The 27904-nt window shown below is 45.7% G+C and overlaps 1 long non-coding RNA gene across 1 annotated transcript; it reads right to left on the reverse strand.

Annotated features, from left to right (window-relative positions):
- Positions 1–3602: 3602 nt before the first annotated feature.
- LOC119955752 lies at positions 3603–19979 on the reverse strand. The gene is made up of 3 exons (XR_005458525.1): positions 19676–19979; positions 13966–14186; positions 3603–5222 (listed from the first exon to the last, which is right to left on the reverse strand). It is a non-coding gene; the product is annotated as an uncharacterized LOC119955752 (long non-coding RNA).
- Between the last annotated feature and the right edge of the window lie 7925 nt (positions 19980–27904).

Raw genomic sequence — 27904 nt, forward strand, 5'->3', positions numbered from 1 at the left:
TAGTCTTTGCAAACATCCATTTTGTATTCTGGAAGTGGCCATCCCAGATGGCTACAGTGGTCAGATGTTAAGGAGTCAGCAATCATTATTATGGTTACTGGTTTTCAGGAGATGGCAGGAGAAGACCAGCAGTCACACAGAAGGACCAGCAGTCTTGTCAGGCCACCCCCATTTCACTGGCCCACCTGCCAGTATCTGAACTCACCCCGTGGTAGCTCAAACTTCTCCCATACTTGAGGTTCCCGTGAAGGTGGCATCAGTGTGCCGTGACATCCTGTTCCCAGCGAATGGCAAGGGAAGGCCAGCCAGCGAGACTAAACAATCTTGGTTGAAAGTTGCAGAGGAAGTGAGTGGTGAGGAGGGCCTGGATTAACTGCCATCACTGCTTTAATGGCTTTCTGGGGGCTGGCAAGAGCAGGAGAAGCGGCGGGAGATGTGTGCCCAAATGTCGGGGATCCCTGAGGCTGTGCATAGCCATGGGCCGAGAAAATAGAGAAGTCCATCAATGACGCATTCAACCATATCTCAGGCAAATGAGAACTTGAGCTCATCCATTGAGAGGCTGGTCAACCTCTTGTAAAGCCATACATGGCATCACAGAGCAATGCACAGACTACCAGGTAATGCCATTTTTGTAGCATTCGCACATTAGTGGCACAGATGCCACAATGATGTATTGAGTGGATGCCAAAAGCACCCCAGATTTTTTTCTACTCTGACATGTGTATGGTCCATGAGAGGGTAGCGATGAGTGTGCGGGGGGCACCTTTCCTGGAGCACTTCATCATTTGATGCCAATTGGCACCTCCAACTGAGCCTCCATCAATGCAGAAAGACCCTGCTGCAGTGCCCACACTGGCACAATGACATCAAGGATGACCACCACAGGCATCTCAGCCTTAGCCACATACACAAATGAGCAGGGTGCCCCCACCTCAGTTACAGGTGGAGCACCATGTTAGAGCAGCTGAGGGTGGAGGGAACCAAATCCTTGTCTTACATTGGATTCACTTGGGTGTGCCACTTTGGTTATGCTTTTGGATTAAGTGGTCCAATATATTGTACTGAAGATGATTATAATTGCAGCCAGAGTGGTGTGAACCTAATAATTGATGGGTTAAAGGTAGATGAATGATGAGATGGCGGAAGAGATAGAATTGGGTGTGTTGTTTGATGTAGTGTTGTCTTTTTTTTTTAATTTTAGAGTACCCAATTCATTTTTTCCAATTATGGGGCAATTTAGCATGGCCAATCCACCTAGCTTGCAACTTTTTGGGTTGTGGGGGCGAAACCCACCCAAACACGGGGAGAATGTGCAAACTTCACACAGACAGTGACCCAAAGCCAGGATCGAACCTGGGACCTCAGCACTGTGAGGCCGCAGTGCTAACCCACTGCGCCACAGTGCTACCCTGTAGTGTTGTCTTTGACTTGTCTTTCAGGCAATATGGGAATCACATGCAGATCCATACAGATCCCAATGGCTTGTCAGAAATCATTTGTGTGCTGGATTCCAGGCCTCACCTATAGAAAGACGAGGTTATGAGCTGTTTGTCTTCCAAGATGACGGGACCTCGGGGGAAATATGTCTAAATCAGTGCAACCCAAATACCCTTTCCATCCTGGTCAATGGCTGGAAGCCTTCATGGACCACTGGGTCCTTGCCAGGCTTGCCTTCCTACTCCTGCCCTACTGAGGGAATTTACCACTCCTCTGTTGCTGCTTCAAAACGTACAGATCTCTGGAGGGCCATGTTGTGAAGAGCGCACAGATCACTCAACACCAGACACTCTTGAGAGAGCGTGCTGGAGAATACTGACCAGTTAAGACACCAGCTAATCACCTTCAACAATTCTATAGCCTGAGCGGCCAGCGATTGTAGCTCCCTAATGCCCCTGTTGAATAACTGTGCCCTGGTGTCTGAAACCATCTCTTCAATGGATATCCCTTGTATTCTAGCTGCTATGCATGCAAACTCTCTGGCACCATGAACAGTTGCAGCACCTCCAATTGCCTAAGGGTGAAGAACGCAGTTGTCAGGGTACCATGCACAGACCTGCAGCAAATGCTTCTAGTAGATACGCACCATTTGACTATTGAGAGAGTGAATAGAATTATAGAACACTGCAGAAGCAGACCATTTGGCCCATCGAGTCTGCACTGACTCTCTGAAAGAGGTCCCTACTTAGGCCAACTCCCCCATAAATACGTAACCCCACCTAATCTTTGGAGACTAAGGGACAATTTAGCATGGCCAATCCACCAAACCTGCACATCTTTGGATTTATCTTGGGGATGCCTTCCTGTTCGTGGATGTCCCTGGCTGATCTATCATTTCGTTGATAGCCATGTGGGTGAAGTTGACACCCCCTGCGACAGAGGGAGTCCAGTGATGGAAGCAAATTCCACTGTCCCATTTGCGGTGACTCAATGTAATCTGCTGCTCTCTGAAACAGGGTACTCATTACCTCTCATTTGCTGGGATTGACAGCAGATGCCAGTGACATCAGCTGCTGGCCCTTGGAAGGATCAAGGCAAAGACGTCCAACACCATGATCACTGACGGTCACTGGAAATACATGTCGATGCGACTGCTGAGGGGTAAGATGGCCACCCACCAGTACAACTGTACTACGACCTGCCTCAGTAGGCATGTCCTTCAATGACCCTGATACTTTGGTCAGAATCAGGAAGCTCAATCGCTGTGAGTATCCCCTCTATATGGAGGGTATACCTTCAGCCCCTGCCTGCCAACTCCTCTGTGTGACTCAGGAGCAATAACCACACCTGCTTTGCTCATTCCCAAATCCAAATAGCTGAGCCCCACCTCCACGTTTCCCTCCTGTGGTAGTATGACTAGAGGTACTACGGTACCTGGGAGTGTGAGCTACCATTGGTGGAGAAGGCTCGCTGCTCATTGGCCCAAGTGTTTGCATTTCATTGGCCAGGACGTAAGGTAGCTCCGTCCAATGAGGCGGGGTATAAGAATCCGTGTTTCCCAGCAGCTAACCTTCTTTCTGTACTCGAGCTGCTGGGGAAACATCTTGTTGATTAAAGCCTTCAATTCAGACTACTCCTTCGTTTCAGTAGTTATTGCTCGCGCATCACCTCCCTTGCCTCCAAAAGTGAACCCACAGCTGCCTGGACCCCATTATTATGCCCATGGAGGCTCACTCTCCTCCAGATGATCCAGTGCCTGCAGAGCTATTGCTGTGCAATCTTTGCGTACTCAATAGCCACTGCGTGTCTCTGCCTGAGCCATTCCCCTTTGATATTAAATAGACTAGCCATAACTGGAACCCCACTGATCCCCATGCCTGCAATCAAAAATATCTCCCTGCCCTTTAACTAGCTGTTATGTTCCACAAGCTAAAGTGCTGACCTTCTGTGTTTTGTACCGCTTGCTGGCATAGAGATCCCAATGGCTTGTCAGAAATCACTGGAAGATTGGGCCTGCTGCTCCGGGATTTGATTTCAAGCCCTCACCCGCCTCCAGTCCCGTCTCCTCTCCAGGGATCGAGAATTCAGTTCATACATTTAAAATTCGGCAAACACACTCCGTCTACTAAATACATACAGATTAGAACAAAGACTAAACAGTATATCATTAAACCCAAAAATTTAATAACCACAGAATAAATATCCAGAATCTCATGTATAATACCAGAAAAGGCAAGTTAGGAAGCTTTTTTGTGACATTTCCACAAATCATGCAAGACTGTTAGCGGATTTTTTATCAGTAATAAAATCGATGTCATTGGAATATTATACTGTTGTAACGAATATTTTTATCAGTAATAAAATCGATGTCATTGGAATATTATATTGTTCTGTTCATGTAAATCATGAGGCATTTGTTGCAATAAAAATCAAAAATATTTTGATTTTCGTCCAGGGATACACTGAATTTCTCTGACCGCTAGATTTCTGTGTCCTAATATTGACTATTTAAAATTTGAAGAAAATATTTTTGCATGTTTTTTGAAAGAAACAAATATATATTTCAAAAACAGAAATAGTATTTTAATAATGTATTTTTATTTGCAACAGTATGTTTGTGATGTGAAGGATAGCCTCAATGTCCAACTTACATGTCGTCCATGAACCAGGAATATATGTTCGATGTGAACCATAATGTATTTTGTAGAGTTTTGAATGGGACTCATCCTTATTTGTGACTGGAGCAGAATTTCAATCACATGTGGCGGTCCTACGGTGGCACAGTGGTTAGCACTGCTGCCTCACAGAGCTGAGGACCCGGGATCGATCCTGACCCCGGGTCACGTTCCGTGTGGAGTTTGCACATTCGCCCCGTGTCTGGGTGGGTCTCAACCCCACAAACCCAAAGGTGGGATTGGCCATGCTAAAATTGCCCCTTAATTGGGAAAACAAATAATTGGGTACTCTAAATTTATTTTTAAAAGTATGTTGAGGCCCTGGAATATTTTCCCCTCCATTTATATGCTAATTTGGCATGACCGTACCAAATAGTGAGTTTTTAGACTTCAGCTCTTGGGAAGGTTACTGACGTGTAATGCATGAGGTTAGCAGTTAGCAGGAGCACTGTTTCCGCTTTGTCTTTATCACCTACCCGTATGCTTTACAACATGGGGGGGTTGTCTACTGGTGGCAAAGATTACCAATGTTTCTCTTAATTTCCCCATTGTTACAGGGTGTCTTCTAATGGATCGCCCTGCATGCCTGCAATTTTGGACATGTCACATCAGAAGAACACAAGCCAACTAGACAGAAATATGCAAGACATTGTCCTTTATCAGTGGATAATATCAACTAATCATACTACTGATACCAATGCAGTTCTGTCATATGTAATAATATATCAACTCATCACAGCATTCAGAATGGCAATAAATAATGCAAAGTATTTTGTTTCTTGTGCAAAATAATGTATACATCAACATTTCAATTGTTTTCAAATGACTTGCTTCCTTTATAGAAGCTACAAGACGTTGGAAGGGTGTTCGATGTGGCAGACTGCATCACTGTACTCTGGTGGGTGGTAGGCAGCTCCTTGGCATTACCAATATCATGTACACATTAAGGATGTGAAGGATCTCCAGGCTGAGAACCAGTTCTGATTTACATTTTGTGCTCACGCTTTTCTCACTATGCGTCCAGACTTTTTCCAGTCCCTGAATTTCTCACGTTTCATGTAACGGATTGGAGACCTGGAGCGTGCTAGACTTCCGGGTTTCACGTGGCTGGGAATAGAAAGATGAACATGTTTAACACGGCAAAGCCAGACTCAAAGTGCTTCATGTAAAAATTTACATTTTCAAGTGTAGTGATTCTTAAGTTGCCAAATGCAAGCCACTGCTTAAAGAAACGTAGCAACATTGCTTTAACGTTTGCTTGGCTAAAACTTGTGCTCAATATCTCAAATCTGAATTTCCTAATTCAATTATTTAATTCATTATTCAGATTGACACAAGAGGGGAAAATGACCGCCTTCTGTGCTAAAATAAATTCTGAACAAAAACATGTTCATAATTAGACAATGTGGCAAAGGAGTACTTTTTTTTAAAATTTAGAGTACCCAATTATTGTTTTTTCCAATTAAGGGACAATTTAGAGTGGCCAATCTACCTACCCTGCACATCTTTGGGTTGTCGGGGTGAAACCCATGCAGACACAGGCAGAATGTGCAAACTTCACACAGACAGTGACCCGGGCTGGGATCGAACCTGGGTCCTCAGCGTAGGCAGCAGTGCTAACCACTACACCACCATGCTACCCTACTGAAATAGGTTCATTAACTTATTTTCCCCCAAGACAGCAATAATTTTTTATTTTTTATTTTAGACTACCCAATTCATTTTTTCCAATTAAGGGGCAGTTTAGCGTGGCCAATCCACCTAACCTGCACATCTTTGGGTTGTGGGGGTGAAACCCACGCGAACACGGGGAGAATGTGCAAACTCCACACGGACAGTGACCCAGAGCCGGGATCGAACCTGGGACCTCGGCGCCGTGAGGCTACAGAGCTAACCCACTGAGCCACCGTGCTGCCCTCAAGACAGCAATAATGACTAGGGCCAATCTGCTATGCAGAGTATAATCTGCAAATCTTGAACAGCACGTATGTAATGAATGGAAAATGGTGATCCAAGCAACACTCATTGAGAATATGGAACACTGTTCAGACACTGTAGATACTGGTACCATTGCAGTAGGTATTGCTTTGATCCTGACATCATGCTCCAGACAGTGGGGAAAAAAAGGGGGGTGAGCTGCCATTTCCATACAATTTGACGTGATAGAGGTAATTAATACTGATTGAGCAAGAATTTATTACTTCCTTGAAGCAATTCTCTGTTCTGAAATGATCTCCTTCGATCTGAGGCATGAGACACTGGCTGCAGGGATATCCGTGGTTGTCAGCTCCCCTGGGTTTCCGCTTTACACTATTCGGCCATGTCTGTTTAAAGATTCTCAGAAGGGTCTCGATTCTAAAACATGTCGGTCTTCTCTAGCCAAGCAATACGATATGTGTAAGAGTAACATTCTTCTGCTGCTTTTGTCCTGTCATTGTGTGAATTTAATCATTATAATCAATTGATATGTGTTTTCACCTTTGACTGTATTATGATCTGTGTCTATGTAAGAGATCAGAAGGATGGGAGTCCCATATGTTTTGTGACTTGTAATATATACATACAGGAATGTATAAGATCTATAGGAGTGTATTTTGAAAACTGAGACACACAATTCCTGTTCACTGAATGTTTTAAATTGTAGGTGTTAGATAATTGGGAATGCAAGTTTTCCTATGGAAACGTCAACATGTTATGACCAATGAATTAAAAGTGACAAGTGGAGCTCCACAGGAGTCATGTTGGGGTCTCAACCTTTTACAATTTACATAGTGGCAGATGAGGGGAGTTGTGGCATGGTAGCTAAATTTGCAAAAGACACAAATCTAGGTAGGACAGTATGTTGTAAAGAAAACATATGTGCCAAAATGTTCTGGCTGTTGGGATTCTCTCTGGCAGCGCACCCCCACCTGCAGGTTTCTCAACAACTTGGGGTGACTTCAATGGGAAATCCCATTGACAGGCGGTGAGAAGAAAGAATCCTGTCATCAGCGGACGGTGCGCCAGCGAGAAACACGTGGGTGGGGATTTGGAGAACCCTGCCCATGGAGTTTGCAGTTGGATATAGATAGGTTGAGTTAGTGAGCAAAGATCTGGCAGATGGAGTATAATGATGGAAAGTATGAAATTGTTCACTTTGGCTGGAAGAATAAAAAGCAGAAAAGCAGAGTATTACTTCAAAGGAGAACGACTGCAGAATCAGGATGGTTTAGAAAGGCTGGACTTGTTTCCACTCGTGTTTAGAAGAGTAAGGGGTGACTTGATTGAAGTATATAAAATCCTGAATGGTCTTGACAAGGTGGACATTGAAAGGATGTTTCCTTTTGTGGGTGAGTCCAGAACTAGGGGTCATTGTTCTAAAAGAACAGAGATGTGGAGAACGTTTTTTCCCTCAAAGGATTGTGCAACCTTGGAACTCTTTACCTCAGAAGGTGGTGGAAGATGGATCTTCTGAATATTTTTAAGGCAGAGGTAGATTAATGGGGAATGCGGAAGTCAATACAAACAGATCGGCCATGATCTTATTGAATGCTGGAGCATGCTCAAGGGGCAGAAAGGCATACTCCTGCTCCCCGTACGTATGTTTGTAAGCTTATTCACTCACAGCAGAAACCGTTTTATTGCGCCTGTATCTCTTTTTTAAAAATATAAATTTAGAGTATCCAACTCATTTTTTCCAATTAAGGGGCAATTTAGCGTGTCCAATCCACCTACCTCGCACATCTTTGGGTTGTGGGGGCAAAACCCACGCAAACACGGGGAGAATGTGCAAACTCCACACGGACAATGACCCAGAGCCAGGATCGAACCTGGGATCTCGGCGCCGTGAGACTGCAGTGCTACCACTGCGCCACCGTGCAGCCCTTTGCGCCTGTTTCTTGAGCTATTCCAGGGATATTACTTTTTCATGCCTACCAGATAGCCATTCCAAGTGCTGATCACTTTTTCATCACAAATACCGACTGACATCAGTATTAAATGTACCTTCCATTAATTAGAACTTGTGGCTCGTGTTCTACTTTCACAATTTAGCTTGAACCAATCTTGCACCGATATCTTTCCAGCGCAGTGTCTAATATCGGGCTGCCTTTGAAGCAGAATAGCCCAAACAAGTGTATAAAGAGTTAACAGACCTCAAACCATAGAGACTCTCTCATAAACACTTCACTGCGTTCGCTCTAATGAATAACTTCAGCAGCTGTTGAGTTCATGGTGTGCACTTCAACAGAGATTTATTTCACAAATTCCTATAAAGGTCTTCCTAATAACACAGCAATTATCCAGTCCGTCAGTTACAAAATAGCCCAACCACCGAGACTGTCACCATGTAAGGTGAAACATGGTATTGTGCATACATTGGGAGGTTGGCGAATTTTATAAGCAAAAGATATGAGCATGTGCTATTTAAGAGTCAATCTTTTTTTCAATTTGCTGGAAACTCATGATATGAAAATCGCTTATTGTCACGAGTAGGCTTCAAATGAAATTACTGTGAAAAGCCCCTAGTCGCCACATTCCGGCGCCTGTTCAGGGAGGCTGTTACGGGAATCGAACCGTGCTGCTGGCCTGCTTGGTCTGCTTCCAAAGCCAGCGATTTAGCCCTGTGCTAAACAGCTGTATAATTCAGTATGAAATGCTGTTACACGGGATGACGCTAATAAAACCAACTCTCGGTACTTTCCTCCCAACCAAAAAATTCATTCACCCTGTGTCTGCGTGGGTTTCACCCCCACAACCCAAAAATGTGCAGATTAGGTGGACGGGCCATGCTGAATTGCCCCTTAATTGTAAAAATAAATAATTGGGTACTCTAAAAAAATAAACTGTCTATATTCACCTCCATAAAATCTATGGCCATTAGTATCTCTCTCTGCCCCACGCCTACTGCTGCTGAAACTCTTATCACCTCCATCACTTTCCAGCTTGACAATACAAAATGTTTTACAAAATGTTTCCCAAACTCCATCCTGCATAAACCATCATTCAGAATTTATGCCCATGTCTTGTTTTTCATTAAATTATACTCCTCTATCAATTCTCTCCCCTCCTATATTCCCCATTTCTAAATTGATTAAATTCAAAATATTTTCCCTTCACCCATATATCTGTGTCTATGCATTTACATTGTGTCCTATATTTTCCATATATGGAACGATCTACCTGGACTGTAAGCAGAACAATACTTTTCATTGTACCTCAGTACTCGTAACAATAATCTAAATCAGTCCCTCCCTGGTTTTATCCTTTCCTATTTGCTCAGCGTCCCTCTATTTGCCTTGAGAAACAGGCACAACGTTGTGGGCTGAAGGGCCTGCACTGTGCTGTACTGTTCTATGTTCTATGTTTAATAGGAAGAGGATTAGGCCATAGAGACCATTGAGCCTGTTTGACCATTCAATAAAATAATGGTTTCACTTCTACATCAACTCCACTTTTCCACCTCAACTCCATAACCCTTGATTCTCTTCATGCCCAAGCATCCATTGATCTCAACCTTCAACATAGTCAATGACTCATAAGAACCTCTGATGTAGACAACTCTAAAGAGTCACAAGCCTCTGACCTCAAATATTTCTCCTTATCTCAGCCTTTCCTGAGACTATGACAAAAGAACAAAGAACAAAGCAAAATTAGAGCACAGGAACAGGTCCTTTGGCCCTCCAAGCCAGCGCCGATCCAGATCCTCTATCTAAAACTGTCTAAGGATCTGTATACCTCTGCTCCCTGCCCATTCATGTATCTGTCTAAATATATCTTAAATGACGATATCGTGCCCACCACCACCACTCCGCCGGCAATGCATTCCAGGAACCCACCACCCTCTGCGTAATGAACTTTCCATGCATATCGCCCTTAAATTTTTCCCGTCTTACCTTGAACTCGTGATCCCTAGTAATTGAGTCCCCCACTCTGGGAAAAAGCTTCTTGCTCTCCACCCTGTCTATACCTCTCATGATTTTGTAGACCTCAATGAGGTCCCCCTCAACCTCCGTCTTTCTAATGAAAATAATTCTAATCTACTCAACCTCTCTTCATTCCTGGCTGGGTCACTGTCTGTGTGGAGTCTGCACGTCCTCCCCCTGTGTGCGTGGGTTTCCTCCGGGTGCTCCGGTTTCCTCCCACAGTCCAAAGATGTGCGGGTTAGGTGGATTGGTCATGCTAAATTGCCCGTAGTATTCTAATAAAAGTAAGGTTAAGGGGGGGGGGTTGTTGGGTTACGGGTATAGGGTGGATACGTGGGTTTGAGTAGGGTGATCATGGCTCGGCACAACATTGAGGGCCGAAGGGACTGTTCTGTGCTGTACTGTTCTATGTTCTATAGCTAACGCCCTCCATACCAGGCAACATCCTAGTGAACCTCCTCTGCACCTTCTCCAAAGCATCCACATCCTTTTGGTAATGTGGCGACCAGAACTGTAATCAGTATTCCAAATGTGGCCGAACCAAAGTCTTATACAACTGTAACATGACCTGCCAACTCTTATACTCAATACCCCTTCCGATGAAAGAAAGCATGCAGTATGCCTTCTTGACCACTCTATCGACCTGCGCAGTCACCTTCAGGGTACAATGGACTTGAACACCCAGATATCTCTGTACATCAATTTTCCCCAGGGCTTTTTCATTTACAGTATAGTTCGCTCATGAATTGGATCTTCCAAAATGCATCACCTCGAATCTGCCCGGATTGAACTCCATCTGCCATTTCTCCGCCCAACTCTCCAATCTATCTATATTCTGCTGTGTTCTCTGACAGTCTCCTTCACTATCTGCTACTCCACCAATCTTAGTGTCATCTGCAAACTTGCTAATCGGACTATCTATACCAGGGGTGGGCAAACTTTTCCGTGCAAGGACCACATTCAGAAATTCACAATTCACAAAGGGCCGCATAGTATATTAAGTAAAATAATTACTTCACCCGGTTATGATTCTGGGCGCCTCATATAGAACATAGAACAGTACAGCACAGAACAGGCCCTTCGGCCCTCGACGTTGTGCCGAGCAACCCTACTCAAGTCAACGTATCCACCCTATACCAGTAAGTAACCTAACAGCCCCCCCCCCCCCCCCCCCCCATTAACCTTAAAAAAAAAAATTTTTTAATGACTTGGTGGGCCGCAGAAATACCTTTGGCGGGCCGTATGCGGCCCTGATCTATACCTTCCTCCAGATCATTTATCTAAATCATAAACAACAGTGGTCCCAGCACGTATCCCTGTGGAACAGCACTGGTCACAGTTCTCCATTTTGAGGAACTCCCTTGCACTACTACTCTCTGTCTCCTGTTGCCCAGCCAGTTCTTTATCCATCTAGCTAGTACACCCTGGACGCCAGGAGACTTCACTTTTTCCATCAGCCTATCATGGGGAACCTTATAAAATGCCTTACTGAAGTCCATGTCTATGACATCTACAGCCCTTCCCTCATCAATCAACTTTGTCACTTCCTCAAGTAATTCTATTAAGTTGGTAAGACATGACCTTCCCTGCACAAAACCATGTTGCCTGTCACTGATAAGCCCATTTTCTTCCAAATGGGAATAGATCCTATCCCTCAGTATCTTTTCCAGCAGCTTCCCTACCACTGACATCAGGCTCACCACTCTATAATTACCTGGATTATCCCTGCTACCCTTCTTAAACAAGGGGACAACATTAGCAATTCTCCAGTCCTTCGGTACCTCACCCATGTTCAGGGATGCTGCAAAGATATCTGGTAAGGCCCCAGCTATTTCCTCTCTCACTTACCTCAGTAACCTGGGATAGATCCCATCCGGACCTGGGAACTTGTCCATCTTAATGCCTTTTAGAATACCCAACACATCCTCCCTCTTTATGCCGATTTGACTTCAAGTAATCAAACATCTATCCCTAACCTCAACATCCGTCATGTCCCTCGCCTCGGTGAATACCAATTCAAAGTACTCATTAAGAATCTCACCCATTTTCTCTGACTCCACGCATAACTTTCCTCCTTTGTCCTTGAGTAGGCCAACCCATTCTCTGGTTACCCTCTTGCTCCTTATATATGAATATAAGGCTTTGGGATTTTCCTTAACCCTGTTTGCTAGAGATATTTCATGACCCCTTTTAGCCCTCTTGATTCCTCATTTCAGATTGGTCCTACATTCCTGATATTCTTCCAAAGCTTTGTCTGTCTTCAGTCGCCTAGACCTTATGTATGCTACCTTTTTCCTCTTAGCTAATCTCACAATTTCACCTGTCATCCATGGTTCCCTAATCTTGCCATTTCTATCCCTCATTTTCACAGGGACATGTCTGTCTTGCACGCCTATCAACCTCTCTTTAAAAGCCTCCCAGCTTAAAAGCAGACCAAGCAGGCCAGCAGCACGGTTCGATTCCCGTACCAGCCTCCCCGGACAGGCGCCGGAATGTGGCGACTAGGGGCTTTTCACAGTAACTTCATTGAAGCCCACTTGCGACAATAAGCGATTTTCATTTTAAGGGGCTGGTTTAGCTCACAAGGCTAAATCGCTGGCTTATAAAGCAGACCAAGCAGGCCAGCAGCACGGTTCGATTCCCGTACCAGCCTCCCTGGACAGACACCGGAATGTGGCGACTAGGGGCTTTTCACAGTAACTTCATTGAAGCCTACTCGTGACAATAAGCGATTTTCATTTTCAAGAGATTACCCTTTGTTATTCTAGACCCCACAGAGTATAGCACCCATCTTTCTCGCCACAGAGGACAGCCCTGTCCTAACTCATACCAAATCCCATTCATCATCGGCCCTGTGCTCTCAGAGCCCCACTGGCTCCCGGTTAACAAAAGCGTCAACTTTAAATTTATAATCTTTCTTTTCAAATACATCCCTTCCTCAACTCTCCCTTTCTCTGTAATCTCCTCTAGCCACAAACCCCTCGGAGGTATCAGTGCTTCTCGAATACTGGTCTCTTGAGAATCCTCTATTTTCATCGCTCCACATGCTCCACCTTGTAGCACAGTGGTAATCCCCTACCACTGGACCCGAAGCTCTGGGTTAGAGTCCAACGCCAGGACTTATTGGCCATGGAGGGAGTGTTCTCAATGTGATAATCAAATCATGAATCCTTCCACCACTGCCACAACTCTTTCCCAAAAGGGTACAACAGTTGTGAAGATGCCTAAAAGAAATGGCTCAACCTCTGGGGGTGGCACGTTCAGCTGCCTGGACCCTAAATTCTGGAATTCTATCATCTTCTGTCTGGCTCACATTTGTCCTTTCAGATCATAGAATCATCAAATTTACAGTGCAAAGGAGGCCATTCAGCCCATCGGGTCTACACCGGCCCCTGAAAGAGCACCCTACCTAAGCCCACACCACCCTATCCCATAACCCAGCAACCCCACCTAACTTTTGGACACTAGGGGGCAATGAAGCATGACCAATCCACCTAACCCACACATCTTTGGACTTAAAGCCAATCTCTTTGGCCAACCTTTTGATCAGCTTCCTTAAAATCCTCTTATTTGCTGGACCTTCGATTTTGTTTTAGAATGTTCTTGTGCAGTGACTAGATATTTTTATTTACCATGAAGGTGATATATAAATAGTAAAAAGGGAGTTTTTGCTGGTTCAAAAGTGTTTTGAGGGATCCTGAGATCCCTATATCCAAAATACAAGTCTTGTCTCTTCCCAAAAATAAACGACTATTTACTAGCGTGTGTACAGATACAACCTACTGATAGAGCCATTAAAACCTTCGGTTGAAATACCAATCAGTAACCCGAATCTATTAAGTAAGCATTTTATTGTTTTGTTTTAAATCCCATTGCGTTATCCATATTGAGTTTTGTTTTAAACAATGAAACGCGGAGATGTTTGGCAATAATAACCACTCACTCACCTGGAACACCAGACAGGACGGGCTTGCTTTTTGGGTTTGGCTGCCTGCCTTTTGTACTCCATCCAGCCGCAAACCAGCTCGTGGACGATCATCACGTACAGGAGGAAGATGAGGACCCCCGGCTCCATTCGGGGATGCTGAGGGCTTGCGGCATTTGACAGGGGAGGCATTGAGCGAGGCTGAGGTGGTGCCTGTGATGTTTGCGACCGCCTTGAGTGGTTCTTTGGGGGGGGGGGGGGGAGGGGGGAGGAAAGCAAGATTAAAACTCGTAAAACCTCCCCGGGATTTTGAGGAGCGAGGTTCACAGAATCGACACAAGCCATTGGATACATTTACACTGAGAAAGTTAAGACCATTGACAATTCTATCATTAGCAGGAATGGGGGGGGGGGGGGGGAGGGGTCCCTCTATTTCACAAGTGTCAACTTTGCCCACGTTTTCCAATTTTGTTGAAGGCAGTGAAGAGCTGGTAGAAAAAGTCAGCTGTTTAAATGTTCCCCATCTCTCTGTGTGGCCACAATAATAGAGGTTTGCATCTAGAACTCCACTTGGGAGAGGCGATGCATCCTTTCTGTGTCAATAGAATATTATTACTATACCCACTCTGCATTTAAAGCTTTGGTTAGCGAGCTTCCTTTGCTGCCAGGCCTATCAACAATAAATTAATGCCAAAGCGTTTGAAAAAGATAGTAACCGCAAATGTAGAAATGTTTTTTAATCAACGGCGGAAAAATCAGGTATTGACGAGACAGTGAGGTGATGGGCGGGAGGAAGATTTAACACCCTTGAATATTTCCTGAAGTGCTCACGATGCCATTATTCGCCTTTGTGTGACCACGTGAATGTGCATATGGGGATATTTGTGTCTATATATACCAGCTTGCTTTCCTATGTATCTGTCTATATCTGTAACTGTGTGTGTGCATATCTGTGGGGCTGTATATGTGTCTATGTATGGCTATGTGTCTATATCTGTGCATGTCTATTGTTTTGGGGCTATGCTGTGTGTGTAGACGTGTGTGTCTGTGTGTATGTGTACATGTCTGTGTTACACCTTTCTGTGAATGTGTGTCTGTATATGTGTCTGCATATATATATGTTGCATCTGTCTGTGTGTAGGGTGTCTTTGTGAGTGTGTCTGTATATGTATATGTCTGATGTACCTTTCTGTGTGTCGGGAGTTTGTGTATATGTCTGTTGTACCTGTCTGTGTGCAGGGTGTGTGTATGAGTGTGTCTGTATATGTATATGTCTGTTGTACCTGTTTGTATGTAGGGTGTGTGTGTTAGTCTGCATATGTGTTTGTCTGCTGCACCTGCCTGGGTGTAGGATGTCGGTGTGTGTCTGAAATGTGTATGACTGTTATACCTGAGGGAGTTTGTATGCCCGTGTATGTGTATGGAGTTGTCTGTATATATGTGTACACGTCTGTGTGTGTATCTGTGTCTGTGTGTAGGGGACGCATGTGTGACAGTATGCATGTCTACATGTCTGTGTCGTTTGCATTTAGGGGATGTGGGTTTCTGGGTATATATATATGTTGTACGTGTCTGTGTGTAGGGTATGTTGTGTGTCTGCATGCATGTGTACATGTCTGTTGTATCTGTCCACGTGCAGGGATTATATGTGTGTTTGTATGGATGCTTCTATGCATGCGTGTATCTGTGATCTGTGTATTATGCAGGGGTTATGTGTGTATGTTGTGTGTGGCGTGTTTGGATGAATGTGGCTGTGTTGTACCTGCCTATGTGTGGGCGTGCCTGTGTGCACGCGCCTGCGATTGACTCAATTGCTAGCGGATGTTGGGAATCTTGTTTGCTGAATAATTAGACGCGAGGATGCTATGATCCTTGAAATGAGGATGAAAGGGTGATGCCGTCTCCATGGGAACAGCTGGTTGATCGGCAATACCTGCTCGAACTGACGTTCATTGAGCCGTGTGAGAGGTTCACTCAGCCTGGAACTGTGTATTTCCAGCCCTGCGGGCGATTGTTATGTGGGAAGAGTTTATGGAAAAACAAACTTCACTCGCACTGAAGCATCGTTACTGCAATGGCCGCTCATTGTGGCGACAGACTCAAAACTGCCGGCTTTCCTTGTCAACAAAAACCCCATAGAAACGGCCTCTTTCATCTTGTGTGTTTGCACCCACCGTTGGTGTCGCCATCACTGAACGTCACGGATGTTGCAGCATTTCCCCAGCGGGGTAAAGGCTTGTTGTCAATAATCTGAACTGGGTGGGGGTCAAATGCTATGTTGGAAAGCATATGGGGCCCTGAAATGTCAAAATGAAGGAGTCTTCCATTCAGCAGCATCATATTTAGATTAAATTATTGGATATTTCATAAAATTGCATAGAAAGGACGTACTGGCGCTGGAGGGTGTGCAGAGGAGATTCACTAGGTTAATCCCAGACTTGAAGGGGTTGGATTATGAGGAGAGGTTGAGTAGACTGGGACTGTACTCGTTGTACTCGTTGGAATTTAGAAGGATGAGGGGGGATCTTATAGAAACATTTAAAATTATGAAGGGAATAGATAGGATAGGATAGATAGGATAGATGCGGGATAGATGCGGGCAGGTTGTTTCCACTGGCGGGTGACAGCAGAACTAGGGGGCATAGCCTCAAAATAAGGGGAAGTAGATTTAGGACTGAGTTTAGGAGGAACTTCTTCACCCAAAGGGTTGTGAATCTATGGAATTCCTTGCCCAGTGAAGCAGTTGAGGCTCCTTCATTACATGTTTTTAAGGTAAAGATAGATAGTTTTTTGAAGAATAAAGGGATTAAGGGTCATGGTGTTCGTGCCGGAAAGTGGAGCTGAGTCCACAAAAGATCAGCCATGATCTAATTGAATGGCGGAGCAGGCTCGAGGGGCCAGATGGCCTACTCCTGCTCCTAGTTCTTATGTTCTTATGTTCTTATGTAATAAGCAGCACAGACACAGACCAATCGGCCCAACTAATCCATGCCAGCTTTAAAGATTATTCTGAATTCCCTATTGGATGGCTTGCTGCCTATTTTATTTTGATGGCCTCCAGTCTCGCTGTTTCGCTGCAAGAGGAAAGATTCTCTCCACAGCCATTCAATCAAAACCTCCCATCATTTTGTTAGTCACCCCCAGAGCCTTCCCTGTTTCAGAACATGTTCATCTTTGCTGATAGTTATGATTTCTCACATTATCTTTGTAACTCCTTTTGTCCACCCTCTCCATTATCTTAAGACCATAAGATACAGGAGCAGAATTGGGCCATTCGGCCCATTCAGTCTGCTTGCCATTGAACATGGCTGAAATGATTCATCATCCCCATCCTCCTTTCTCCCCATAACCCCTGATCCCTTAGTAATCATGAAATACCCTCATTAATCAAGAACACCAAATCTATGCTTGAGGTGCTGTTACCTACAGGGATACAGAGCAAGAGCTGGAGGTTGGAATTATACAGAAGTTATTTCTCAGAACATAAGAACTAGGAATAGGAGTAGGCAATTTAGCTTCTCAAGCCTGCTCCACCATTCAAGACGCTCATGGCTGATCTCATCATGGCCTCATTTCCACTGTCCTGCCCATTCTCCGCTAACCCTTCATATCTTTTTATTAAAACTCTGTCCACTTCTCCTTAAAAGTACTCACTGTCCCAGCATCCACCACACTCTTGTATATGGAGACCAAAAATGTGCACCGTGCTCTTAGCGTGGCCTAACCAAGGTTTGATGCAAGTTAGGGCTTAACTGCTTTAATTCTCAATTCTATCTGTCTGGATATAACCTCGTTAACTCAGTTATCTTTCGTACGGCCCTATTAAACGGATTAGTGATTGATCTATTTTAATTCCCAGCCCCTTTTGCTCTTCCACCCCATTGAGATCCTTATTTTCGAAGTAATATGGAACTTCCTTTATTTCTTACCAAACGTAATAATTCACACTGGTCAGTGTAACAATTCTTTTGCAAGCAAAATATCTATTCTACTAGCTTATCCTGATGGTTATTTTTCATATCATTGTAACTCCTTGTTGCGCCTCTCCACTATCTCTATAGCCTCTCATTCTCTCTCTCTCTATACATATATATATATATACCATAAGACCATAAGATACAGGAGCATTCAACCATGGTCGATACGTTCCTCCCCCCTTCCTCCTGCCTTCTCCCCATAATCTCTAATCTCCTTATTGATCAAGAAATCCCCTTATTAATCAAGAACGCCAGATTTGTGCTTGAGATACAGAAATAGCTCATTTCGTTGTCAGAAATTCTGGTTTCTGATCGGTCAGTCCAATAGATAGGAACCCCAATGGGCTTCAGCCCGAATGTTTGTCTCTCTCACTCGCTAACAGGACTCCTGCCCTTGCTCCCAGGAGCTAACCGGCGCATTGCCGCCTGGTTCAAACACTCTCCATTGCGCAGCCGGAGATGGATGGGACCGGGGTTGGTTTGGTTTTGATGAAATGTTCATGTGGCAACCTCGCAATTTGCAGAAATTCCTGGATAACTAATCGAAAGTGACTATTGTACAGACTCAGATCTTAGCTAATCGAAATGAGGAAGTCTGACTAAAGGTTGGGATGGAAGAATTAAGAGCAGAACCAAGCAGTAAGGCATGTCTGTCACCCCAAAATATGCCACCCAGATATAAATGGTCAAGTGAAAATAAATGTATTTAACACCTGGCATGTTACCTGGGGGAGGCTGGAAGAGAATTGTCAGCACTTCATTCTCTTTTCAGTGTGCGCTTGGGCAGAATGATTCCGGATTATTGGACATTGTCCCGGATAGCTTCCCTTGTATTTCTGTTACAATCCGTGAATGATGCGCCCCAGCTACAATTCAGCATGAGAGCCGTGTCTGGAGTGTGTGTTCTGGGCGGAACACAGGACCCCAGCTGAAGGTTGAGAATGGAGGGGGAACGAATGGGTCGAGGCGACCCTCTTGTGAGCCAGTGACCGGAGAGAAGACCGTGGCAGCAACTCAGAGACATCTCCCGCTCCCTCACTCTGCGGCAGCCCCTATAAATGTCTACTCTCTCCCTCCTCTGCAATCCCCCCCCCCCCCCCACACCTCCTCTTCCCTCCACCCCTCCTCCAACTCCCCTCTTCCCCCTCCCGCCTCTTCCCCACCCCCTCCCCACCTCTTCTCCCCACCCCTTCCCCTACCCCCACTCCACCCACCCCCCTCTTCCCCCAACCCTCCTCCCCTACCCCAACCCCCCTCCCCACCCCCTCTTCCCTCCACCCCCCTCCTCCACCTCCCTCTTCTCCCCCCCCCTCCTTCCCTCCCAACCCCCTCCCCCATCCCCTCTTCCCCCTCCCCGACATCCCCTCTTCCCCTACCCCCTCTTCCCCCCCCCCACCCCCTTCCCCTACCACCCCACCCCCTTCCCCTACCCCCTCTTCCCCGCACCCCTCATCTTCACCCCACCAGCTCCACCCCCTCTCCCCCCACTCCACCCCCTCTTCACCCCCCACCCCACCCCCTCTCCCCCCCCCCCCACCCCACCCCCTCTTCCCCCCCCCAACCACCCCCCTCTTCCCCCCCCCCCCACCCCCTCTTCCTCCCCCCAACCTACTGCACAGTTCCAGCAATATTATTTCATGTACATTTACAGGGGGCGCAGAGGGCATTAACACATTTGGCCGGGGAATGGAGGTAAGAGACATAAACACGTTACACAGCATTGTATGAATCATACTGCACCAAACGTTCCCGTACTGCGAGATCAGGAGCCTCGGGCGGGGAATCCAGGGCGTTCCGAAGCCTCTGATGATTTTTAAAAAAGGGGCCCAACCACAACACCGTGAGACCGTGGAGAGCGAGGGATAGCTGGATACAGCAGGAGGAATGGTCTGGATGCAGCAACGGCAGTCTTTCAGGAGAAGGAGCGAGTCTCCTCTCTGACAATAGGAGGGCTGGCTGCTGGCTGAGGATATTGCTGCTGATGCTGATGCTGCTGCTCCAGGCTTGGGCTACTGGGGTTGGACCATCAGCGCCAGCGAGCTGCTGAACTTCAATGTCTCTTACATCATTTGTCCTAACTGGTTAGCCCACACGAGTGGCCGCAGCAAGCCACACCTTGTACCTCATTGAGAAATTTCGATACCAGATAAAGTCGAAACTTTTATCAATGGAACTAAAACAAAAGCTTAAACTGATGGCGTTAACATTTTACAATATTAAAATATGGACACAAAAAAGCACAATGGTTTCAGCACTGTTGCTTCACAGTGCCAGCGTCCCAGGTTCGATTCCCAGCTTGGGTCACTGTCTGTGCCAAGTTTGCATGGTCTCCCCGTATCGGCGTGGGTTCCCTCCGGGTGCTCCGGTTTCTTCCCACAAGTCCCAAAAGACTTAGGGCGTGATTCTCCGCACCCGTGGAAAATCGTGAGGCTGGCGTCAAAAACGGGCGGGTTTGACGCCAGCCTCCGCCCCCCCGACTGGGAACCGATTCTGGTCCCCGGTCGGGGCTAGCATCCCGCGGCCGTGAACTCTGGCATCGCGGGCTTAACGAATTTCGGTAAGCCCGCTAGCCAGAGTTAGCGACGACTGACGCGTCAGATTACATCAGCCGCGCATGCGCGGATTGGACGACTCCAACCCGCGTATGCGCGGATGACGTCATCACGCATTTGCGTGAAACCCGCGCATGCGCGGGCCGGTATGCCCCTCAGCCGCCCTGCGAATGGATACAGCGGGGCGGCGGAAGGATAAAGAGTGCGCGGGGTAAGTACCCGCTGCCCACGATCGGTGGGCACCGATTGCGGGCCCATGGCACCCTTGGCACGGCCGTGGTACTGCCGTGCCAATCGGTGCCATGGTTCCTCAGATCGGGACTTTACGGCCGTTTTTACAAACGGTCAGACCAGGTGTGTTTGACGTTCATAAAAACTGTCGTAATGCCTTGGAAATCGGCCCATCGGCCAGCTGAGAATCGCTGCTCGCCGTAAAAAAACGGCGGGCAGCGATTCGTGTCGGGAGGCGGGCGTGGGGGGGGGGAGAATAGCGGGAGGGCGTCAGACCAGCGTGGCCGTAAAAATTTACACCGCCCGCTATTCTCCGCCCAGTCGCGAGTGCGGAGGATTCCGCCCTTAGGTCATTTGGACATTCTGAATTCTCCCTCAGTGTATCCAATCAGGCGCCAGAGTGTGGCGACGAGGGCATTTCACAGTAACTTCATTGCAGTGTTAAGCCTACCTGTGACAATATAGATTATTAATTAATTAATTAAATCTTCAAATAACCCCCCCCCCCCCCCCCCCCCCCCCCCCCCAGAGGATTGCTATTAACGCCCCTCGGCTGTTTTCCTGATCACTCACTGGGTGTTCCTCACTGGGAGTTCAACCTTTTAAATGCTCGGTGCTTGTTGCCTTTAGGCTGGTCTCCATGGCAACAGGGAACACACACACACACAAAGCAGGATTTTCAGCTTCAAGTAACAAACTCAGAGGGACAACTGGAGATGGGACTGAAAAGTAGTCAGAGAGGTCGAGGTAGAGACATGTGACACGCAATTTCCCTCAGCACATTGGGACCTCAATATGAAATATCTCCAGTTTAATTTCTTTATACAATGCTTAATCTGAAATTACTGAAGAATAAGATACTATCCCTTGATATAATTGATTCGTCTTCACCCGCTTTTCCTCAATTTCACTTCTGCTGGAGAACTTTTCCTTGCACAGACACTCCCGTTGCCGATTTCGTACCCTGCCAATCTATCTTACTGAGTCCTGGTTTCTCGGACAATATTCTTATTTCTGTCTTCCCTCCATTGTTCATTTCTTTCAGCTAAGGACACAATAACCCCGCAGAATTACAGCCCCTGTGTTGCACTCTAATTTTTTTCCCATTTCAGATGAAGTTGACTTGAGCCTAACTTGCCAGAAAATGTCTGTGGGAAGATCAGGAACCCACAGCTACTGCTCCCAAACCAGGAATTGGAAGAGGAACATAAGACATCTAGGATACTCCATTCTTCTTTCCCCTCAAAGAAGTTTGAAGACGTTAATCAAATGTACAAAAGCAGTTCACAAACTATCCTGAAAGGCAGTTCACATGTTAAACCGTAAGACATAGGAGCGGAATTAGGCCATTCAACCATGGCTGATATGTTTCTGATCCCCATCCTCCTGCCTTCTCCCCATAACCCCTGATCCCCTTATTAATCAAGAACCTATCTATCTCTGTCTTAAAGACATTCAGTGATTTGGCCTCCACAGTCTTCTGCGGCAAAGAGTTCCACAGATTCACCACCCTCTGGCTGAAGAAATTCCTCCTCATCTCTGTTTTAAAGGATTCCCCTCCAGTGTGAGGCTGCGACATCGGGTTCTTTTTTTTTCTACTAGTGGAACATTCCACTCCACGTTCACTCTATCCAGGCCTCTCAGTAGCCTGCAAGTTTCAATAAGATCCCCCCTCATCCTTCCGAGTACAGACCCAGAGTTCTCAAACACTCCTAATATGACAAGCTCATCATTCCAGGGATCATTCTTGTGAACCTCTTCTGAATCCTTTTCAAGGCCAGCACATCCTTCCTTAGATATGCAGCCCAAAACTGCTCACAATACTCCATATGGGGTCTGACCAGAGCCTTATCCAGCCTCAGAAGTACATCCATGCTCTTGTATTCTAGCCCTCTTAACATGTGAGTTGGAACACTGCCATTGCATGTTATCAGACCTGATCATTTATTTTTATTCCGTTACCGGATGTGGACATCACTGGATAGGCCAACATTTATTGCCCTTGAGAAGGTGATGATGAACAGCCATTTTGAACCGCTGCAGTCCCTGTGGGGCAGGTACACCCACAGTGCTGTTAGGAAGGGAGTTCCAGGATTTTGACCCAGCCACAGTAAAGCAATAGTGATAAATTTCCAAGTCAGGATGGTGAGTGAACATCCAGTTGGTGTTGTTTCCCTGTGTCTGCTGACCTTGTCTTTCTAAGTGGTAGCGGTCATGGGTTTGGAAGGTGCTGCCTAAGGAGCCTTGGTCAGTTCTGCAGTGAATCTTCTAGATGGTGCACACTGCTGCCACTGTGTGTCAATAGTGGAGGGATTTGGAATGGAAGGGAACTCCTAATCTCCAATGTGGTGCTAATGGCATACGTTTTACCGATTCCAATACATAATGTTTAGTCAACCTGAATCCAGTGTCTTCACAAACAGAAGGAATCCTGACTCCTAATAAACACCTCAAGATTCCAGCCCTGGGAAAATACATCCTTTGTGCAACATCTAGAAGTGGTGGGAGGTATGTCACATGACCACCCAAGCTGCTGGAACTTGTAATATTGTCCAGTGGACCTGAACCCAGACAGCTGCAGTCTGACCTCCAAAGAGAAACAGCAGTTCCAGGCAATCAGCCTGTTGCCTACCGTCTTACCATCAAGCCGGTGGCAGCGTAAAGAATCCGGCTCTCATCAAAGCTGCCTTCAAGACTGACTCAACTCTACATGCCTTCTCCACTGGTGGCAGTCTGGTTTCTCAAAAGACGGATCACCCTTCACCCTGCAACCATCAACCTGCCATCTGAAGAAACATCCCTTTAGACTTTTAATTCTGGATTCTTGACTCACGTAAAAATGTTATTGCGGTCAAGCCCTGATCATTCTTCCTTTATTGCTCTTTGTGTTGTATGAGTGTAAAGGTGTGGACATTGCAAAACACCTCTCAAACATGCTTATAAAAATAAACCAACCCCTTTTATTTTATCCTACCTCAGGCTTGCTGTGGAATTTATTCATAGAGGATTGGAACACACTAAATTTAAGGGTTGGGGAAAATATAAAGGGGGAAATCAAAACAATAGCCGTTTACAGACAGGTAGTGAGAGGAGAAATCAGAGCTGTTTAATTTAAACCCCTCTCCGGTTTGTAACACACTTCCTGTATCATACACATTTAAACTTTTATTTTACAAGGATCATCAAACATAGAACAGTACAGCATAGAACAGGCCCTTCGGCCCTCGATGTTGTGCCGAGCATTGGCCGAAACCAAGATCAAGCTATCCCACTCCCTGTCATTGTGCTGTGTTCCATGTGCCTATCCAATAACTGCTTGAAAGTTCCTAAAGTGTCTGACTCCACTATCACAGCAGGCAGTCCATTCCACACCCTAACTACTCTCTGAGTAAAGAACCTACTTCGGACATCCCTCCTATATGTCCCACCCTGAACCTTATAGTTATGCCCCCTTGTAACACGACATCTGCCCCTGGAAATAGTCTCTGAACGTCCACTCTATCTATCCCCTACATCATCTTATAAACCTCTATTAAGTCGCCTCTCATCCTCCTCCGCTCCAAAGAGAAAAGCCCCAGCTCCCTCAACCTTTCCTCATAAGACCTATCCTGCAAACCAGACAGCATCCTGGTAAATCTCCTTTGCACCCTTTCCAATGCTTCCACATTATAATGAGGTGACCAGAACTGCATACAATACTCCAAATGTGGCCTCACCAGGGTCATGTATAGTTGCAGCATAACTCTTAAACTCAAGCCGCCTGTTAATAAATGCTAACACACTATAAGCCTTCTTCACGGCTCTATCCACTTGAGTGGCAACCTTCAGATATCTGTGGACATGAACCCCAAGATCTCTCTGTTCCTCCACATTCCTCAGAACTCTGCCGTTGACCCTGTAATCCGCATTCAAATGTTTTCTACCCAAAATGAATCACCTTGCACTTATCAGGGTTAAACGCCATCTGCCATTTTTTGGCCCAGCTCTGCATCCTATCAATGTCTCTTTGCAGCCCACAACAGCCCTCCACCTCATCCACTACTCCACCAATCTTGGTGTCATCAGCAAATTTACTGACCCATCCTTCAGCCCCCTCCTCCAAGTCATTGGTAAAAATCACAAATAGCAGAGGACCCAGCACTGATCCCGGTGGTACACCGCTGGTAACTGGTCTTCAGTCTAAAAAATTTCCATCCATTACCACCCTCTGTCTTCTATGTGATAGCCAGTTACTTATCCAATTGGCCAAATTTCCCTCTATCCCTTACTTTCTTCATGAGCCGACCATGGGGAACCTCATCAAACGCCTTACTAAAATCCATGTATTCGACATCAATTGCTCTACTTTCATTTACACACTTAGTTACTTCCTCAAAGAATTCAATCAAATCTGTGAGGCAAGACTTACCCTTCATGAATCTGTGTTGACTATCCCGGATTAAGCTGAATCTTTCCAAATGGTCATAAATCCTATCCTTCAGGATCTTTTCCATTGACTTACCGACCACCGAAGTAAGACTAACTGGCCTATAATTACCAGGGTCATTCCTATTCCCTTTCTTGAACAGAGGAACAACATTCGCCACTCTCCAGTCCTCTGGCACTATCCCCGTGGACAGTGAGGACCCAAAGATCAAAGCCAAAGGCTCTGCAATCTCATCCCTTGCCTCCCAAAGAATCCTTGGATATATCCCATCTGGCCCAGGGGACTTGTCGACCCTCAGGTTTTTCAAAATTGCTAATACATCCTTCCTCAGAACATCTACCTCCTCCAGCCTACCCGCCTGTATTACTCTCATCCTCAAAAACATGGCCCCTCTCCTTGGTGAACACTGAAGAGAAGTATTCATTCAACGCCTCTCCTATTTCTTCTTACTCCATGCACAAGTTCCCACTACTGTCCTTGACCGGCCCTACCCTCACCCTTGTCATTCTTTTATTTCTCACATAAGAGGGGCTGGTTTAGCTCACTCGGCTAAATCGCTGGCTTTTAAAGCAGACCAAGCAGGCCAGCAGCACTGTTCGATTCCCGTACCAGCCTCCCCGGACAGGCGCCGGAATGTGGCGACTAGGGGCTTTTCACAGTAACTTCATTGAAGCCTACTCGTGACAATAAGCGATTTCATTTCATTTCTTTTCATTTCAAGAGTAAAAACCTTGGGGTTTTCCTTGATCCACCAAGGACTTCTCATGAACCCTCCTAGTTCTCCAAAGCCCTTTTTTCTAGCTCATTCCTTGCTACCTTGTAACCTTCAAGCGACCCAACTGAACCTTGTTTTCTCATCCTTACATACTCTTCCTTTTTCCTCTTGACAAGATATTCAACCTCTTTTGTGAACCATGGTTCCCTTACACGGCCATTTCCTCCCTGCCTGACAGGGAAATACCTATCAAGGACACGCAGTATTTGTTCCTTGAACAAGCTCCACTTTTCATTTGTGCCTTTCCCTGACAGTTTCTGTTCCCATCTTATGCTTGCTAATTCTTGCCTCATTGCATCATAATTACCTCTCCCCCAATTAGAAACCTTGCCCTGCCGTATGGCTCTATCCCACTCCATTGCAATAGTGAAAGACACCGAATTGTGGTCACTATCTCCAAAGTGCTCTCACAAACATTTCTAACACTTTGCCCAGTTCATTACCCAGTACCAAATCTGATGTGGCCCCCCCTCTTGTCGGCCTATCCACATATTGTGTCAGGAAACCCTCCTGCACACACTGTACAAAAACTGCCCCATCCGAACTGTTCTGTTCAATGCTTCTGTTTTCATAGAATCATAGAATTTACAGTGCAGAAGGAGGCCATTCAGCATCAAGTCTGCACCGGCCCTTGGAAAGAGCGCCCCATTTAAGACAACACTTTCAACCTATCCCTGTAACCCAGTAACCCCACCAAACCTTTTTTTTTGGACACTAAGGGCAATTTATCATGGCCAATGCACCTAACCTGCACGTCTTTGGACTGTGGGACGAAACCGGAGCACCCGGAGGAAACCCACGCAGCCACGGGGAGAATGTGCAGACTCCACACAGACAGTGACCCATCGAGAATTGAACCTGGGACCCTGGAGCTGTGAAGCAACTGAGCTAACCACTGTGCTACCATGCTGTTCTTTAAAGCTATTTGCTTACATTATTGTTTCTAGTAGGACAGAGCATAAAATCCTAATAACTCTGTACATTTAAAAATCCTAACCTCTCCCTTCACTCTAGTTATTTACTTAAATTCAAAGGTCTCTAGTTATAACCAGCCAAAAACAGATTTTCCCATTTTACCTTATTAAAGTCCTGCTTACTTCCTTCACGCCGAATACATGTGACCATATTACATGTCAGATTGGACCACAAAATATTAACTGCCCAATATCAAAAGGAAATGTAACAGGAGAACAAAATAGTCTTATTGTGAAATATAATTTCCTCCAGGATCGGTGTATAATAATAATGAGTTACCGTTACTATTGAAACTTCTCGGCAACATAATTTTCTTCTAATCTTGAACAGCTCGCAACAGCTGTAGCAATTCTGGTACCTTTTCTCATTTTAGTTGCTTTTCCAAATATGTTCTGTCTGTAGTAGTAAAATATGTAACATTAGCAAGCAAGTACCAGATCACACAGGGCATGAACTGGGAAACACTGATAAAAGTTACTCAGAGGCACGTGGAGAAAGACTTTACTGCAATTAATTATATTTTCAGTGCATGATTGAATTATAATTTCACCCAAATTGCAAAGATGAATGGTAAATTGTAAGCAGTTACAAGACATTGATATGTTCCAAAGTACACGTTGGGTTTAAAATGCACAATAACAAGTTTCAACTGAGTTTCACAGTTATCGGAACAGGTTTTGTTACAGATTATCCGCCAGTACTGTCATTCTGCAAACTTTGTGATAATGTTAATAGTGTTTTTTTTACTTTGTTCTTTACCTTTTCCCAGGGTGGAGGGGTCAATTGCCAGGGGCCATAGGTTTAAGGTGCGAGGGGCAAGGTTTAGAGGAGATGTATGAGGAAAGTCTTTTACACAGAGGATAGTGGGTACCTGGAAGAGGTGGTGGAAGCAGGGACGATAGTGACGTTTAAGGGGCATCTTGACAAATACATGAATAGGATGGGAATAGAGGGATATGGACCCCGGAAATGCAGAAGATTTTAGTTTAGATGGGCAGCATGGTCAGCGCAGGCTTGGCGGGCTG

Source organism: Scyliorhinus canicula, chromosome 21, assembly GCF_902713615.1.
Source record: "Scyliorhinus canicula chromosome 21, sScyCan1.1, whole genome shotgun sequence".
Lineage (NCBI taxonomy): Eukaryota > Metazoa > Chordata > Chondrichthyes > Carcharhiniformes > Scyliorhinidae > Scyliorhinus > Scyliorhinus canicula.